Genomic DNA, 17,474 nt, shown 5'->3' on the forward strand with positions numbered 1-17,474 from the left:
TGATGGCTGTTTTGTGAATGTGAAGCAGGTGTGTTTGACATGGCTTTTATCACACCAGCTGTCATCACACAGCACCCCATCTCCTGCTGACCCTCAGAGCACTCCCCATGGCAACCACACCAGTCTCTGGCAATCCAACAGCGAAGGGTCACTTGCTAATGTTTTACTCTTTTTGAACGTTGGTGTTGGCTCTAAATTATAGGCTACTACTAGAAGCCTGAATTAATTGGTACAGTTACATGTATGCAAGGAAAGTTTTGATAGATTTGTGCCTGATAGGTGAATATTGTCAAATGCGAATGCTTTTACGTGCTCAGGAAAGGAATATATTCCATTTAATTTTAGCCTTCTACATTTAGGCAATTATACTTTCTTGTGTTTAACGGCTGCCTTGTGGTGGTCTGGCGACCTGTCCAGGGTGTGTCCTGCCTTCCTCCCGATGGCAGCTGGGATGGGCTTCGGCACCTGCCACAACACTGAGAGAGAAGCAGCTTAGAAAATGTGCATTTAAGGAATCTTTTTTTGGTGATTGAACTGGCTCCTCAAAGCATTATGGAGTGCCGATCCAACCACTATAATATGAAGATATATTATTTCAGACATAACATACCTACATGATACCTTTTTCATTGTGTCAGTGAGAGAGGGCTGCATTTGGATGACATGCTTTTCACTCCAGACCGCTCATCTATGCAGGGCACATAACACTGAAGGTCATGTCTGAAGGACTTTACTCTGCTTAGAGATTTTCCCTCATTTCTAGCTGATGAGGCTCTGCCAGGTGGATTAAAGCTGTTTTTTGCAGCCGACCTCCCTTATAAGAGCCCTGATTTGATAACTGCAATATGACTGACATTAAAATCTGTCAATCAGCAGTAACCACCTATTTCCTTCCACCCAATCAAACAGCTTATACAGATTGTCAGCCAATGAGGACATTGGTCTTAATCCCCTCCTGCAGATAGATAGATAGGATGCTGCTATGATCTTGCATTTGCAGCATCAGAGCAGCTGGCTCAGCACCAGGAAGCAGGATGGAATTGCACCAGTGTGTGTGGCGATGTGGGTGTTTTAATTAGGAGTAGATAAGGAGAATAGAAAGCCAGTATCAAAGGATGGAGGCACTCTCGTTGACTCAAGACTGCTTTTTATGAACCATGTGGGATAACGTTGCAACAAAAAAGAAGAAAAAAGCAAAATGAAGGAGATCAAGTAATACACAGCATAATTTAACCCTTGAGGGCTGGAAGCATGCCAGAGCAGTTCAAACAAAATGCTGGTGTCAGTGCACTCCACAGACCGACAAACCAGCTTACTGTGCCTGTCTGGTTTGACCCGGTGTGAACTGGCTGCTTTCCCCTCTGTTGTAGTCGCATTGCAATAGGCTGCACAGGCAACAGTAGATGACCTTTAATTTTTAACCAGTCAAATGAATTCGGGTCAGCGTCGTCTTTTATAAGGACCCAATTATCTTGAATAATAAATCCTGCCTCTTCTTGTCCTTTGCCAAGAAAGAGGGCTGATATGTGAGTGGACTGAGTGTTCAGCTCAGTGTAGTCAGCTTTCTCACCGGTGTAGTTATGTGACAATTATTTTTTTCTTTAGTCAGTTGTCACAAGATGTAGAAGCAAATGTGTGCAGTACAAGCAGTCATTTTTGACCTACACAGAGGAAGAAAATAACATTTCTGAGCACTGAGCAGAGTCTTCCTTTATCCTAATAGAGTATGAACCTTTCAGTCTCTAAACTGTTTTACTGCATGACAGTGTTGCATGATATACTTAAAGTTCAATGCTTATTTAGTACTGAAATGTGGGGAATAATTCTGAACCCTTTTTTTTACTTTTTTAATGCAAGTCAACACTATGCCAACCACAGGCAAATCAGATTTTACTTGAATGAGCAACACATGACAGATTTCCCTTCACTATAACTAAGTGGCCCTACTTTGAAAACCATCCCCAGACCATTATTCCTCCTCCACCAAACACTGAGACTGGTAGTCTGTCTGACTGCCAGCTGGTATTGTGTGATTTATCACTCCAGTGAACGTTTGTGCACTGCTCCAGAGTCCGATGGTGGTGGGCTTTACCTTACTCCAGCTGATGCTTGGCATTGCGCACTGTGGTCTTAGGCTTGTGTGCAGCTGCTCGGCCATGAAAACCCAGTCCATAAAGCTTGTGATACTTGTGTTGGTTCTTGTGCTGACATTGGTTCCAGAGGCAGTTTGGAACCTACTAGTGAATTTGGCACAAAAGAGTTTTACACACATGCTTATGTGGAAGAAATTTCTTTAACTGACTTGTTGGAAAGGTGGCATTTTATGGCAGTGCCACGTTTAAAGTTACTGGGCTCTTCAGTATGACTTTATGACAGTGTTTTAACTATGGAGATTACATGGCTATGTGCTTGATTTTATACACCTGTTAACAATGGATGTTTTTTTTTCTTGTTTGTTTGTTTTTTGCAGGACTGTTGTATAATACATTGTCCGTACTGTAGTAAAAATTCTGGTATCGTGACACCCCTAGTGCCACTAATGACTGGACATCTGCAGAATTGATTTGAGGGAAATAAATGGGTAGAGAGATGAGCATATGTGTGCATATCCATATGCACATCACATTAATGGCTCTAGTGCAGCAACAGTAGATTGGGTGTCACTAATCAGTAAGAGGTGGGCTAAGAGGTGGGCAGAAATCTACTTGCCACTGTATGGCCATTGGCAGGTGATCTTAGGGTGGCACTAATGATAGCCTTGCATCACCCACTACAACATACCTCACCCACCCACAACAGCCATGTTATGTATCCCCCTTAAGAAATCTTCAGACAGGCTGAAGAGCTTTTCAGTGAGCTTCAAGCACATTCAAGTAGACCTATGACTAAACCCCTTGTTGTATTCGGCTACAGATGGTTTATGCTGTGCAATTATATAGCCTTAATCCTCTCAGTGCAGCACATGAAAGCTTTAGAACAATATGAGCTGTTATTCAATGTATATGCATATGCAAGACGTGTCGCACATTAGGAGGAAGAATGCGATTTGATTGTTTTATTGTGATCACAGTTTATTTTAAAGCTCCATATAGTTCATCTATAGATGCTCTGGTGAAAGTAGTTGTTAATTATCTGGTGAAACTGATGTTTAGTAACAGCATTAGGTTTGAGTCAAGTTTGGGATTAGGCTTATGTTTTGAGTTGAAGTTAAAATTAAGGTAAGGGTTAGATTTAATGGACTTAAATAGACATGTCAGTTCAGTTAAATTTAATAGATATTTAATTGAAAGGTGAGCATATACAAATAGAATAAATTATGTTTAAAAAGGTATTTAATGAATCAGCAAGTTAATGCTAAGCACAAATATCAAAAATACAAAAGGTATTAATCCAATAAGTAGTGATATTTTGCCTATCAATATGTTTGTTTAACCATTTTCAAACTGAGGAAGCCTCGAGGTCAAATCTGGAACCAAACCTATGATGTTCTAACTATCTCAAAAGAGATTAACTATATTTTTAAAGGCAAAAAAAGTTTTACTTTTTACTGCATGGATGTTTTTTGCATTCATTTTGATATGTTGTGTTTTCACTAGCAAAAACACACTTAATAGTAAGACAAATGATAAATGGCTTTAAAGAAAACTGATTTTGTATATAACAATTGTATATATATTATAATATATGTATCTTATACCATACCTTTTTTATCAGGATATCCTCTGGATGGTTGAAGTTAGATGGGTTCATCTGAATATTGGTTGTATATGTAAAGTTAAATGATTAAATAATGAAATAAGTTGAGTTCCTTGTGCAGTGTAGCTGCAGTATGGCTTATAGGACTCTATTTCTAAATCCTTACTGCATACTAATTCAACTGCAATTGTATGATATTAAACAGACACTTTTTAGCCTTTTATAAATTGACTGTTAATGTATCAGCAAAGGATGCAAGCCAGCTCCGTGAGTGTTATGGATATGTTTACTTTTCTGTTGCATTTTTTTCTTGAAGTGATGGTTTAGTGAAAAATTTTGGCTTATCCAAAATGTAGTTCATCAGCCAAAACGTATCATATCTGAAATTTTGGGGGGAAATCCAATAGAATACAATAAATAAAGAAGAGCTGTGAGAAAGGAGTTAAGAGATGTGTGGATGTCTGTACATGTGCACATATACATGTACAAATGCAGAGTAGACATGTACTATGAAATATAAAATACTGTGAAACTGTTATATGCAGCATATTGCAGAATGAGGTGAAAATAAATAAATAACTGCTATACAGTTGTGCAAATAAGCATTATATTAAAATGGAGTTCCTGTAATACAGTAAGGAGGTTGTTGGTTCAGTTTAAGTTTAAAATGTGAGATGTCCACTGTGGTCAATGCATGCCACAGCTCTGGGGGGAAAAAGCTGTTAGCGCATGTCTGGCTGTGCTCGTTTTAATGGCCCTAAATCTTCTGCAAGAGGGGAGTAGCAGGAAGAGGTGAGGTCCAGGATGAGAGGGGCCAGCTGTAATTTTGCCAACACGCTTTATCACTGTGCTGTTGTAGATGTCCTGAAGTGTCGGCAGACTAAATCCAATGACCCTCTCTGCTGTCCTGATTATGTGCTGAATTTTAGCTAAATCTTGTGAGGTGAAGGAACCAAACCAGGTGGTTATGGATGATGTGAGGATGGACTCAATGATTGCCATGTAGAACTGCATCACAAGACTCTGGGGAAGGCTTAATTTCTTCAGCTAATGAAAACGAAAGCTATAAGCTTGCAGTGATGAAATCTTATATCTGCTGGGTTAGGACTGTGCAGACTGCATGCCTAAAACACCACAAACTTGACCATCTTGTGTTGTTATGAAATCTTAAATAGATTTGCTTTTATGGTTTCTTGCACTGTATTGTATGCTGTTATCTATAAAGATGAACAAAAATACAGAGAAAATTAAGGTTTCAAAATGGTCTGCTGCTAGACAACATATTTTTCAAACATTTTGGAAAGCTGGAAGTCCCCAAACTTTTGGCAAGGCAGTATAAGTATAGAACTGCTGATGTGTCACTGCATTTTATTTGAAGATGTAAGGATTTCCCCCTTATTCTCAAGCATTTTACTGGCTTATCTTCAGAGTGTTTGAAAGGAATGCTGAATTTTGCTTTGTGTCACAGAGCCTGTCTGAGCTAACCCCTTCATTTCTGTGATATTGCACCACATACAAAATGATAATTGTGACAGTATAAGGGAGTGCAAATTAAGCTAAACAGCAGTTGTGATATCGATGTGATTTCGGACAGAATGACTAGCTATTCAGATATGTCCTCAAGATGTTTATATAAGTATGGGCCTGTATAGGGCCTGGTTTGAAATACCGAAGCATGCGCAAAGCTGACATAGAGTATAACACAGCTCTTTCAGCTACAAGAGTAAAGAGCACGTGGCGCTCTCGCAGTATTACATAACACTCTCACTTACTCCTTCTCCCTCTCTCCCTCACTCACACACGCGTCTTTGCTACGTCACAGGGCTGCGGCGGGGATGGGCAGTGCAGTAGTGAGGATGTTTAATAGTGTTGTAACCTCAGGTCCTGTGTGCTGATGGAAGGCAGAAGGAAGCGAAAGAGCTACATTAAAGGAATTACTTTTCAACCTAACCTCTATCTGCTTTATCTGTAGCATTCAATCAAATTCCATGGACAGTAAATATCCTGTTCTCTGCCCTTTAGTTTCTATTTTAAGCACATTTTGAGTCAATGGGTTTTGTGCAGAGTTTTTTTTTTTCATTACTGCACATGGTAATCAAACACACGCTACAAATGCAGCAGACATAGATGCTGCAGTGTTCCTTTAAGCTTCTGTGACCCCAGTGCACCCCCTGGTTTATTCATTTACTGCTCTTGTACAGCTGCTCACTCAGTAGAGGAGGAGAATTCTAGTCTTCTGCTGGAAGGAATAGACAGGATAAAGAATTTGACCTGTAATAATAGTCTGTTCTCTCTGTACAACTTCATCTCATTCTCTTTGGCATCAGTCATGATCACATGGCCAGACACACGCAGAGTGCTCCTTTATGGAGAAGCCAAGTTGCTGCTGTGACTGAGAGCGCTGCCTTTTAACTGCTTCATAAAACCCAGAGGGCCTGAGGTCATTCTCACCAGCACAACACACACACAACCTCTCACACTCCACTGTCACACTGCTATTTTTACTCTCACTATGCATGAGAAGTAAATGGTTCCTAAGTCTGGTCCAGGAGCACCCTAATTAATCTGTCCATCACTGGCAAAGATCTCACTGTACCTAATGAGAAGTTTGTTTTTGTCATAATATATAAAGCATTTTGTTGATCTATTGATTTTTAATGATTCTAAGATGCAAAGCACATCATTGAACTGGTTCGTAACTCACTCAATCACATTAAGCAGGCTGAAAAATTTTCCATGAGGTGACAAAATTAGCAGTCAAAGAGCTTTTGGTGAGAAAAGCATGAATTATTATTTGCCAAGAAATAAAAAAAAAACTAATTATTATTCTGGGCCATCGAGATTCTGGGATGTAGAAATATTTTTAGAAACACTAAAGCATCTTCCAGAGGCTTGCATAATTACCAGTTGTGGGAATTTCCCTTTTAGACCCCACAGTCCCTTCTGCTAGCCACCCTCAATTTCCATGTAACAGCCACCGTAATGTACATAGTTTGTAATGTAACCTAATGAATTCTGACAGAAAAACTTATATATATATAATGATAATATAATATGATAATAAACTATAATTTATTAAGGAAGATACTTAGAAATACAGTACAGAAATTCCACACTGTTCAGAAGTAATAATAGTAGCTCATTTCAGATATACAGAGAGTGATGAGTGACAGGATTTCTGTTGACCTAGATAGCATTGATGATATGGAGAAAATGCATTCATTTAAAAAAAATCTTTATTGTTGTTAATCTATTTTTTTTCATAGTTAATTTAGCTTTTTTGTAGTTAATTTTAGTTCTGTTAAATGCACAGTTCTATTGATAAATTCCAGTGGTCAGAGCTCATGGCGAATGAAATAAAATTGATAGGCTAACTCAAATTATGTTCTGGACTGATGGCTAGACAAGGTATTTGATACGGAGTCTTTCAAAATGTAGGATGATGATGATGATGATGATGTCAGAACTGAAGGGAGTTCTTCTACTGTGCAACATTTTTTGTGGCTCAATATCAGGTTCATCGTTAGCTAATAATAATCTTGAACATTGTTTCTTACAGTCATTTGATTCCATATCCCTGTTTGTATTTTCCGGAATTCTTGTTTTGAATCACCTGCTGTAGTGAATGTATTTCTTATTTATTGTTTAGGTTTGATGAATAAGGTAAAATATCTACGACCCCATTTCCAAAAAAGTTGTAATGCTGGATAAAATGTAAAGAAAAACAGAATGTAATGATGTGTAGATTTATATTGCCTTGGTTGTATTTTATTTATAAAAGTACGAAGGCAATATATTAAATGTTGAAACTGTTGAAATGTTATTGTTTTTTGAAAAATATATGTGCATTTTGAATTTAACGCTTTTACCAAAAAAGTTAAAAGCCCTGTTCAGTATTTCTGTTTTAGTTAACATAGCTTAATATGTGAAAAGCTTCACTTTATTGATATAGCTCATATTCACTTTATTGATATAGCTGATATAGCTATTGATATATTGTTTGCTTTCTGTTTTTGCCATAATGTCAAATATATATAGCAAGAAAAATGTTGTTGACTTAGCTATCAATGTTAAAACAGCTGAAGCCAGTGAGTTAACACAACTAGTCCAATCCTACAAAGTAAAGACTTACCCCTAAAAACAGTTTCTCTTTAGATTGAGGGGCATTTTTGACAGCATTGTGTATAGTCATTCAATCTACAGCATTTGCTATGAAAGAGTCTGTTTGGATAGGTCAAGTAACAGACCCTCTCTCAGTTAAAGTGCATTGGGCAGGGAAAATACAAAAATGTCCAGTGTAGGCAAACTCCAGAAGGATATTTCACAAAACAGGATTAGATAAAGCTGGATAATTTAGGCCCAGTTTGAGGACTGTTCAGAAGGAATGCCCATATTATCATCTCTCATTAGATACACCCAATATTTGGCTTATCTGGTTAACTCACAGGTTGTCCTGGCATATGTTTTTCCTGCTCTGACACTTCCTCTTCAGCACTGGAAGAGACTGGTAATGAGCTGTTTAGCTGGATCAGGTGTATTAGGAGCAAGCAAAACACTGAGTTGTGCAGGGCAGTGGGGGTTGGCTCACTGATAAATCTGTCTATGTAAAACACCCTCCAGGAACAGATTCAGAAACCACAGCATTAGAGCAAATCCTTAACCAACAGATGTGCTTTGTTCAGCCTGTCATTATGGTAGTTGAGGTGCACATCTTCAGCTTACATCCTGCAGAGTAGAAGTTCTGATAAACCTCAATCACCTCCAGCTTCCAGCTCAGCACAGGAGGTGGAGGCATCTCTGTTTGTATGTGTGTGCAGACTTGCTGACTCCAGACCCTCCCTCTTCTCCCCTCTCCTCTCTTCCTTGTGGCTCCGCCTCCAGCTATGGGCAGGTCTACAGGAAGTTTGTCTCCTCTCTTCTGTTTTCTTCTTTCCTTCCCCTTCCTCACTGCCTGGCTGTGGAAGTGTAGCCTGTTGACAGTACACACTTGGCGTGTAGTCAGTGTTCCTGCTGTGGAATGACGAAAAGCAGCAAGGCAGCTCTTGGAAAATGAACTTGACAAAATCCAGCACTAAAAATAATAACCCTTAAACTGCAGCCTGGCTCCTCTCGATGTGGAGAAGCAGAGGCTCTACTCAGAGTGCCTCCCGGATGACCGAACTTCTCACCCTATCTCTAAGGGACAGTCCAGACACCCTGCGGAGGAAACTCATTTCGGCCACTTGTATTCGCAATCTCGTTCTTTCGGTCATTACCCAAAGCTCATGACCATAGGTGAGGGTAGGAACGTAGATCGACCGGTAAATTGAGAGCCTTGCCTTATGGCTCAGCTCTTTCTTTACCACAACAGACTGGTAAAGAGCCCGCATCACTGCTGACCCAGCACCAATCCACCTGTCAATCTCCCGCTCCCTTTTACCATCCCTCCTGAACAAGACCCTGAGATACTTAAACTCCTCCACTTGAGGCAAGAACTTATCCCCGACCCAGAGAGGGTTCTCCACCCTTTTCTGCCTGAGAACCATGGCCTCGGATTTGGAGGTACTGATTCTCATCCCGGCTGCTTCACACTCGGCTGCAAACCGATCCAGCGAAAGCTGAAGTTCACGGCCTGATGTCCCCAATAGGACCACATCATCTGCAAACAGCAGCGATTTGACCTTGAGGTCTTGAGGTCCATCCCCTGACTGCGCCTAGAAATTCTATCCATAAAAATTATGAATAAAATTGGTGGCAAAGGGCAGCCTTGACGGAGTCCCTCTCACTGGGAACGAGTCTGACTTACTGCTGGCCATGCGAACCAAACTCCTGCTTTGTTTGTACAGGGCCTGAATGGCTCATAGCAAAGAGCCATGTGCCCTGTACTCCCGAAGCACCTCCCACAGAATACCCCAGGGAACACAGTCGATTGCCTTCTCCAAATCCACAAAGCACATGTGGACTGGTTGGGCAAACTCCCATGAACGCTTCAGAATCCTGGAGAGGGTAAAGAGTTGGTCCAGATTGGATGGATCTCATCCGCCCCTGGAGCCTTGCCACCAAGGTGCTTTTTAACTACCTTAGCGACTTCGCCCTCAGTAATGGACAAGCCTATTCGCGTGTCCCCAGACTCTGCCTCCTCACTGGAGAAAGTGTCGGTGGGATTGAGAAGGTCCTCAAAGTATTCCTTCCACCGCCCATTGACATCTTCTGTCGAAGTCAGCAGCACACCATCTCCACTATATACAGTGCTAGTGGCACACTGCTTTTCCCTTCTGAGTCGCCTGACGGTTTTCCAGAATCTTTTTGGAGCTGACTTAGTCACTTTCCAAGGCCTCACCAAACTCCTCCCACACGCAGGTTTTTGCCTTGGCGACAACTGAAGCCACAGATCGCTTGGCCTGTCGATACCTGCAAGCTGCCTCTGGTGTCCCGCAGGCCAACCATGCCCCGTAGGACTCCTTATTCAGGCTTAACAGCGTGTCTCACCTGGGGTGTCCACCACCGGGTTCGAGATTACCGCCCCGACAGGCACCAACTACCTTGCGGCCACAGCTACAGTCAGCCACTTCAACAATGGAGGAGCGGAGCATGGCCCATTCTGAGTCAATTTCCCTCACCTCCCCTGATATCTGGTCAAAGTTCTGATGGAGGTGTGAGTTGAGCAATCTGACCGGTTCTTCTGCCAGATGTTTCCAGCAAACCCTCACTATACGTTTGAGTTTGCCTGGTCTGACCAGCATCTTCCCCCACCACCTTATACAACTCACCACCAGGTGGTGATCAGTTGACAGCTCAGCTTCTCTCTTTACCCGAGTGTCCAAAACACATGGCCGCAAGTCCGATTACACGACTACAAAGGCAATCATTGAGCTGTGGCCTAGGGTGTCCTGGTGCCATGTGCTCTTATGGACATCCTTGTGTTCAAACATGGTGTTCGTGGTGGACAAACTGTGGTTTGCACAGAAGTCCAAAAACTGAACACCACTCAGGTTCAGATCAGAGAGGCCATTCCTCCCAATCACACCCCTCCAGGTCTCACTGTCGTTGCCCACGTGAGTGTTGAAGTCCCCCAGTAGGACAATACAGTCTCCAGGAGGAGCACTTTCAAGCACCCTTCCCAAGGACTCTAGGAAGGCTGGGTACTCTGAACTGCTGTTCAGTGCATAAGCATAGACAACAGTCAGGACCCGTTCCCCAACCCAAAGGCGTAGGGAAGCTACCCTCTTGTCCACCGGAGAAAACCCTAACATATAGGCACCAAGTCGAGGGGCTATGAGAGCCCACACCTGCTCGCCGCCTCTCACCATGGGCAACTCCAGAAAAGAATAAAGTCCAGCCCCTCTCAAGGAGATTGGACCCAGAGCCCAAGCTGTGTGTTGAGGTGAGCCCGACTATATCTAGCCGGTATCTCTCAACCTCGCGCACCAACTCAGGCTCCTTCCCCGCCAGTGAGGTAACATTCCAAGTTCCAAAAGCCAGTTTCAGCAACCCAGGATCAGAACGGCAAGGCCCACGCCTTCGGACACTGTTCGATCCACAAAGCACCGAACCCCTGGTTCGGTGGGAGGTACTGAGAAAATGAAATAGATAAAAAAGAAGAACATTTGCAAATCAAACAAAAAAGCCAGTCCAGACCCTAACATCACTGGCTATGTTTGCAGTTACTTCAGTTATGAAGAGCAGAGAAATCAACGAATTTCTGAGACTGAACTTTGGAGATTTGCAAAACTATTTCAGCAGATTTCTTTGAAAAACTGAAAGCAGTTTCCTGAAAAAAAAAATGGAAGCTGTAATTAAGGCAAAGAATGTTTTGTTAAGTTGTTGATGCCTTTGTGTAATATTCTGTAAATGTAGTTTTATACTTTGTACTCAGTTGACTATAAATTAAGAGTGAACTCTTACACAATACTGTCTATGCCCTTGTAGTAGTTTATGAAGTTAATAATACAGAAAAAGGTCCTGGAAAAGCATTCCAGTAATCACTTTATTTCATGATGAGAAACATGGTAAAAACCTGATAGTGGCTAAATCTTACTATACAGCATCACTTACACTCTTTAAAAATAAAGACACCAAAAAAGAGCTCTTTGGAGCAATTCCATAAAAGAACCACTTTTGGTTCCCTAATGCACCTTTAAATGGATGGTTCTTTTCAGAAGCTTTTTTGTAAATGAGCTGTATGAGACTGAAGAACCTCTTTTAATCTTTAAAGAACCTCCACATGATGATTAACCACTGAGGAACCTTTGTTTATTAAAGTACGTTTTTGCTAAATCAGCACTGTATTCAAATGGAGCATCTAGCGGGTGAGAATGATTCTCCTTGCAGCTCCCACTTCAGACACAAAGGTCTCTCTCTCTCTCTCTCTCTCTCTCTCTGAGTCACTTTCATCTTCCTGCCACCTACTTCAATTTGTCTTGCCATTGCAGGGCCCTTTAGAGGATCTGGAGCTATTTTTCCCCTCTCTCTCTCTTTCTCTCTCTCTCTCTCTCTCTCTCTCTCTTTCTCTCTCTCTCTCTCTCTCTGCAGTTTAATTGAGTTCTGTTCTGAAAGCTGAAAATGGAGCTGCTGCCTACAGTCTGCACATTAGCACGGTCTCCTGTGGAGTGAATGAGCTCAGAGACTCGCTCCCATCCTCTTTTCTCTGGCCTTTTCCCCACCGCTCGGCTCCATTCATGGATGTCCTGTTTTGCATATGAACGCCTGTATTAATGAAACATTGGTCCCATTGTTACAGGGAGAACAAAAGAAGCTATGATGTCATGCTTCTCCTCCTCCCTCCCCCTCCACCTCCCCAATCGTCTAGTTGAGTTGAAGCAGCAGGTCTAAGTGGATTATTAGGAGGAAAAGCCCTGCCCAAATGTCCTCACATACTCATCACCATGTGGGCAATAGACTCCATTAGAGTGGGCATGATTTAGGTTTAATGTAGCAATCTGATGAAGATACCTTTACAGAATTGCCGCTGTGCCATGAAAACCAAGTCACTCTCATTGAACTTATTTTTATTTTTATTTATTAATGCATTGGAAAACATCACCTGCCCTTTACATTGGGTAAAAGTTTTATAAGGAATGGATTCCTTATAAATTCCTTGAAATAAAATGTTAAATAAAATCTGTATATCAAGCCTTGGCCTACCATTAAAAATGGGTCTTGTTTAAATAAAAGCTACCAAATAGATTGTTAGAAAACAGAGTCTTTTGAAATGCAAATATTTTCTTTTTTTTTAAGATGCAATTCAGCCAATATGAAAATCTAACTTCTGATGGTGGGAGGCTCTTTAAAACCTATAGGCAGGCTGGAATGGATGCATAAGGGTGGCTGTCATGATTGGCCCCTCCCAGTTATCCATGTGCTTGTGTTTTGGTCTTCCATGTGCTTTTGTTTACGTGTCAATGTGCTATCGTTTATCTTCCCAGTCTGGCCCCCTTGTTTTCAGACTCCTACCCTGATTGTTACCACCTGTGTTCTCCACCTGTGTCCTGTTATCCCTTGTTAGCCTTGTTAGTCGTTTGTTGGTCTTTATATTGTTTGTATTGTGTTTGGTGTTGTGACCATGACCCTGGATTTGCCCCCAATAAATCTTGCTTTTCTCCGCATATGTGTCCGCCTCCTCATCGCTCATCGTTACAGCAGCATGTTTGAAAAATGTATATTTTTTGTTTGGTGGTACAACACCCTTAGTGGAAAACCTGGAAGACTTGAAGGTTCTCCTAAAGAAGGTTAAAGAACAGAATAAAAAGATGGGACTTCAGCTTGATATGAAGAAGACTAAGGTTATGAAAACAGGAGAGATGACTTTACCATTGCTGGGGAAGACGTGAAAATGGTCAGCTTTTGCATACTTGCATCAGTTATTAACAACAAAGGATCCAGCACTGAGGAAATATGACAAGATGACCAGCCACAAGATGTGTGGATACAATCAGAAGAATCATGACCAAGCCGTTTAAGAGCGTAAAGACCATATGGACCATAAGACCAGGAGCCGGATTTGACTTGACAACACTGAATAATAACTTATTAGTTTCTGCATCACTGACTATGCGAGCAGTCACGATTTCTTATATAAGGTATATTCTCAAACACATTATACCATATCTGGGGAGTGCACGCTGGGTCTTATAGAGAATACAGATAGATGAAAACACAAAAAGGAAGCAAAGTTCTGCACTACAGTATATTACATGGCATTGCAAGCAATGTTAAATACTACTTTTATGCTAGAATACCTCTTTAAGACACATTATCACATGGTAACTTAAGAACGCTGTTCCTTCTCCAATAGCCTTTCCGTTTCCGTACATCTGTGACATTCAGTGTTTTGTAAACAACCTGCAAAGCAGTGTTTGAGCATGATGAGTGGTGATCAGCTTTGACAGCAGGGTTGTGTGCAGTACAGTGGGCGTGTAGACCTGTAGTTCATGCTTGGTCTGCTGAGATGTGGAGGGTGGAGGTGGAGAAGAGCCAAAGCAACTGTTTAGCCTGAAGAACACACACCATGCACTTACACAGCAGCTGACGCTCAGGTGGTAATAAGTGGTGCCCTTCGCTGTACAGATAAGAGCACTACACTTTCTGTTGTTACCCATCTACTGTGAGTTTGAAGAAGTTAAGGCAGTTGGAAGAGGCTCATGTATTATTTGGCTCTCTAAGGTGGACCAGCAACCAATATCAAGTATAACATTTTGATTTGAAATGGTTTAGTCATGCTTAAATAAACCATAGTAATAAATTATTGGGTATACCATGGGAATACACTGTTTAACACTCTAAACTGCAAGGACACACACAGTACAAAAGTCAGTACACCTTTTTGTATTATCTGTGCATTTTTTCAGTTCCACTTAACATGTAGGTGCAATAGTTCCTTTGCTTCTCTGCATACTTTGTTAGCCCCCTTTCACCCTGTTATTCATGGGTCAAGACCCCTGCAGGACCTCCAGAGAGTATTATTTGGGAGGTGGATCATTCTCAGCACTGACGTGGTCTTGGCGTATTAGTGTGTGTTGCACTGGTCTGATCAGACACAGCAGTGCCGCTTGAGTTTTTAAACATCTCAGTGTCACTGCTGGACTGAGAATAGTTAACCAACCAAATATATCCAGCCAACAGTGTCTCGCGACCACTGTTGAAGAACTAGAGCCCACATGTCAAACAGAAGGTCAGATGAGGCCAACAACACAATACTATCCGGCCTGCACAATTATTGTAATTGTATATTCACTTTAGCCCATTTTACAATGTCCTGCACCATGACCCTCAGCATGCACTGCAACATAATGCGCTCTCCTGCCCCTGACATCTTGGCATATTTTGAATAAATAGTAGCCAGTGTGGGTTATAGCAAAATGTTGTTTAAAAATTAAATAAACTCTAGACGTTATCTGGCCCTCGGATATGTTGAGGTTTTTTAATATGGCCATTTTAGTTTGACACCCCTGTACTGGAGGATGACTACTAAAAAATGTGCAGCAACAGATGAGCTATTGCCTCTGATTTTACATCGTGGACCAACAAGGTAAGTGCATCTAATAGAGTGGGCAGCGAGTGGAGACATTGTTTAAAAGCTCCAGAAACATTGCCGTCTGATCCACTCGTACCTGCACAACACACACTAACATGCCACCACCTTGTCAGTGTCACTGCAGTGCTAGGAATGATCCACCACCCAAATGGTATATGCTCTGTGGTGGTCTTATGGGGGTCCTGACCAATGAAGAACAGGGTAAAAGGGGGCTAGCAAATCATGCAGAGAAACAGATGGAATACAGTCTGTAATTGTAGAACTAAAGAGAGAACTAAATAGAGTTCATAAAATAGAGCGTAGATACGGTAAGTGTCCAATTGTTAGTATATGTAAGTGAAAATTATACTAAAGCCTCAACAAAAGTGTGTATCATTTATATAAGGGCTCAGAGGTTTATGTTTCTTGCCTAGCCAGAGTAATATTAGAACACAGCAATGGCTCATTCTGTTTTAGCTGATTAAGTGAACAACCTCCATACACTGCTGCAGAAAGGCTGTTCTCTGTGTGTCTCTATGGAGAGCAACAGCATTTCACTGCGAGGCACATTTCACACTGTCGCAGACTATTTAAAGCTGACTTCATTCTACCCAGTGCCCTTCTCTTACATTCCTCTCCTCCATTCACTCTAGGCACTGTCTCCTTGACCCCCCCCCAACATCTCCTGTGAGATGAAGGCTGGCCCTGTTCTTCTCATAATAACTGACAAAAGAGTACGTAGTTTCAGTAATGTCATTCAGTAATGAGATGGTCTTGTATTGCACTTTCTGTAAACTGTCAGGTTGTCTTTTATAAGATATTCAAACGCTTCTGGGTTTATTTACTTCTGCGTTTTTATATGTAAGCTACAAGGTAGTGGCTCAGCATGATTTTTCCATGAACCCCATTCTGACAGGATTCAATTTACATAAGGTCCCTGGGTTATTTCTGGTATTACAGGTGCTACTCTGCGGTTTAATTTCCACCCAGATAAGCCATATCTGGGTTTTACTCACTCCTTCATTGAGAAAATTACAGACTGAATTACCTACTGTTTTTCATCAAACTTAGTGGTCACCTGATCATTGCAGTCCCATCCAGAAACAAATCTCTGTGATTTTCCAGGCAGATGTCATCTCATGTAGAAAAAAAGGGTTTTCTTCTACAAACATCCATATTTAACACTTCCTGAATTTTGCAACAGCATATGCTTTGAAAGAGTCTCTCAACCATTTACTTAGTCCTGGAGGTAGAACTTTATCTGTTTCCTCTCTACACTTGGAGAGCATTAGCAGGAGGAGAAAGGAAGTACAGGCTGATTATCATGGCAGCTCCAGGTATAAAGAAATTGTTATATCAACATATCGCTGAGGTTGGAACAAAACCTTGTATATCCAAAACAGTAACTTTACAGAAGAAAGAAAAAACATACCTCACTTTTAATGTAAGTCAATGGAACCAGGCAATTTTTAAGTAATTTTGGGCTTTGTTTTGGTCCATTCATCTTGACAATTACGCACAATGTAAAAAAAATTATAAATTAGGTCAAAAACCGAAAAACGATAAAAATGGAGATAAGAGATTTTGGTTCGGCAGTTGTGATATACACAGTGTAGAATTCAGAACCATTAGCCAACTCCGCATTTAACCCATCCGTGCAGTGAAACTCCCACATACATGCACACTAGTGAACACACACACTAGGGGGCAGTGAGCACATTTACCCAGAGCAGTGGGCAATCCACGCACCCGGGGAGCAGTTGGGGGTTAGGTGCCTTGCTCAAGGGCACTTCATTCACGTTCTGTTAGCCAAGAGGATTGAACTGATGACTTTCCATTCACATGGCTGGTTCCCTAACCTCCAGCCCATGACTGCCCCATCATCCCCCATGTCCCCATGTCATCACATCACAAGATCTTCACCTCTTTTATTGTTCACTATATTACAAACTTTTTTTTTCTCCAGCAGGTTTAGTGTTGTGTAGACTCTGTGTTGAGTTGTAGGTATTTTTCTACTTGTTGTATTTGTTTAGGTCTCAATGCATAGATAACTTCAGGTAGCAATTTAGAGCAAAGCTCTTTAAAATTATGTCGACCTTTATTAACATGAGATATTCTGAAGTAATGACAAGCACTTTTGTAAGTCGCTCTGGATAAGAGCGTCTGCTAAATGCCATAAATGTAAATGTAAATCACAATCATGTGACCATATGTGACACAAAAACCAGGGTTTGTAGAAAACGTAACCCACTAAAAACATGTCTTGTGGTAATTTTAGTGCCATTCA

The sequence above is a fragment of the Pygocentrus nattereri genome, chromosome 4 (assembly GCF_015220715.1).
Source record: "Pygocentrus nattereri isolate fPygNat1 chromosome 4, fPygNat1.pri, whole genome shotgun sequence".
NCBI lineage: Eukaryota > Metazoa > Chordata > Actinopteri > Characiformes > Serrasalmidae > Pygocentrus > Pygocentrus nattereri.